Genomic DNA, 2,572 nt, shown 5'->3' with positions numbered 1-2,572 from the left:
ATTATTAACCTTTGTTTCAAACTTTATTCCCAGGCTTCTTCGGCTTAATTAGCTGCAAAGAATAAATTGTGTATACGCAAAAACTGAAAGGAGCTCAGTGTCCAAGGGGCTTGGGCTTAAAAGTATTGGTGACCTAGATTTTATCATATCCATAAACAAACATTTCTTAAAAAGCAGTCATAATAGAAAATAGCAGTTCCTAGTAACTTCTTCAAGTTTTATCTTCAGAAGTTGGCTCAATTCATTTTGCCTCATGCTTGGAAGCCTCATCAAAATTCTCCACAAGATCAGGAACTTCATCATCATCCTCCTCTCCAGTTGCAAGTGGTGCTGGTCTATCCACAGACTGTTTGGGCAGAGCTTCAGCCAGTCTCCTTAAACTAGTCAGACAGTCTGCACCAAGCTGGATGAAGATGCTGGGTAGCATGGCTGTCAGCTGCTTTGTCTTAGCATGGCCTGTAATGGTGAAAGGTTTCCCTGCCAGAGATGTCTGAACTTCAGGGTTGTTAAAGTGGATCACTCTTCCTTGGTTTGTAAACACATTCACCTCTTCAATACCAGAGATATTGTTTACCCCTAACTTCTTTAAGGAGAACTGAAAGTTTTTATCTTCTGCTGTGGCTGTTCTATGAACCACCTTCTTCTTTCTGCGAGCAGGTCCTTTCCCACCAATGTACACTTGTGCCTGCAGTTTGGCAGGTTTTTCCTGGTTCATGATTGTTTCTTTCACCTTGTCAGAGCGGATAAGGGGCCGTGCAGGGGACTAGGGTTGGTGTTCAGGTGGTCTCGGGTGGACCAGCTGAGATTAGGCACACACATGCAAGGACGCCAACCTGATTTATTTTTTGCATGAACCCATTAAAGCCTTCTAAGCTACTATAGTGTCTGCTCCCTCCTGTCCTGGGCCATTTTAAACTTACCGCTGGGTATTCAATTCTCCACTTGAATGTCAGCCAATTGCTCTTTGAGGAAATCTACCACGTCTCTTAGGGTTTCAGTTTGTTCTTCCTAGGCTTTTGTGACATTGACCTTCCTCCCCAGAGAAGCAAAGGCTTTGGCCTTGTGGTTAAAACAGTCATAGTGAAGAAAAGGCCTTTCATCCACCTGGTCTTGAACTTCACACCACTGTGGTTCAGGTCTGAACTTAGGAGTGATGATGAAGTCATAGCAAAGATAGTGTGTGTCTGTGGAAGATAAACACAGGAGAGGGCTGGTGTGGGGGGAAGTGGAACCTGAGATCCCTCCTCTTCCTTATGGTGACTGCAAGTAAATATCTCTGAGGGGCTGGGCTAGCAGAGCAAGATGTGCCCCAGCCAGGACTGTCATGTCAACTAGTTAAAGACTAGAATGTCTCCCTTTCTTGAGTATAAGGCAAGGAAGGTCCCTGCAGCCATGAAACCATGCATCCTCCCAAGACATATCCCACCTGGGCTCTGCCCACATGGGTCAGCACATGACCTTGTCATGGAGGTGCCAGGCCTGCTGTGGCAGGAAAAGGCCTGGATGAGGAGGATCTTTGGCAGCAGCCCCTCTGGACTGCAGGAGGTGGGAGAGGGTGTGGGGGCTGCCCTAGGATGCTCCAGCTCAGTGAGTGGGATGAGGACAGAATCCAATTTGAATCAAAAAGAGATTATTGTCATAGTCCCAAGATTTAAACGTTAGCAAAGCCCCTGGTGATGATGCCCATCTGCTATGAGATGCATTCCTGAAACCTTGGAAAAGGGATGGTTCACAGGGCGAGAAGTAGAAAATCTAGAACTTGTAAGGCACGGTGTAGAAGAAGGGATCACAGGCTCAGAGAAGTGCCCATGCTAGAGGGGTCTGAGTGTGAAAATCCAGAACAATGTCCATCCTCTGTGCTCCTGGGAAGCCTGGAGGACTCCTGTTTACCCAGCATATAAAGCAGGCCCTGAGAGAAGGCAGCAGACTGTCAAGAAACGCAGGGATGCCTGTTGCTGAAAGCCAGGGTAGGAAATGCTGTTCCCTAAGTGGCTCCCAGGAGTAATGATCTGAAATAACCAATCCCAGGTGGAGGCTGTCACCTGTCAGGAGGAGGGAAGAGCAATGACAAAAATGATTAGAGAAGTCACAATGGCAGCTGGAGTCCTGAGCCACAGAGAGCTACGTTCATGACTCATAGAACAAGGCGGACCTATACTGTGCTATACTACAGGCTACAGTAACCAAAACAGCATGGTACTGGTACCAAAACAGAGATATAGACCAATGGAACAGAACAGAGCCCTCAGAAATAATACCTCACATCTACAAATATCTGATCTTTGACTAACCTGACAAAAACAAGAACTGGGGAAAGGATTCCCTATTTAATAAATGGTGCTGGGAAAATTGGCTAGCCATAAGTAGTAAGCTGAAACTAGATTCTTTCCTTACTCCTTATATACGAAAATTAATTTAAGATGAATTAGAGACTTAAATGTTAGACCTAAAACCATAAAAACCCTAGAAGAAAACCTAGGTAATACCATTCAGGACATAGGCATGGGCAAGGACTTCATGTCTAAAACACCAAAAGCAACGGCAACAAAAGCCAAAATTGACAAAAGGGATC

General features: G+C 45.5%; 1 pseudogene; it reads right to left on the bottom strand.

The window, feature by feature from the left end:
• Positions 1-241: 241 nt before the first annotated feature.
• LOC103240142 (transcription factor BTF3 pseudogene) lies at positions 242-724 on the bottom strand (annotated as a pseudogene).
• Positions 725-2,572: the final 1,848 nt, after the last annotated feature.

The sequence above is a fragment of the Chlorocebus sabaeus genome, chromosome 13 (assembly GCF_047675955.1).
Source record: "Chlorocebus sabaeus isolate Y175 chromosome 13, mChlSab1.0.hap1, whole genome shotgun sequence".
NCBI classification, from domain to species: domain Eukaryota; kingdom Metazoa; phylum Chordata; class Mammalia; order Primates; family Cercopithecidae; genus Chlorocebus; species Chlorocebus sabaeus.
Note: the sequence above shows the minus strand (reverse complement) of the source record. Positions and strands in the feature narration are given on the sequence as shown.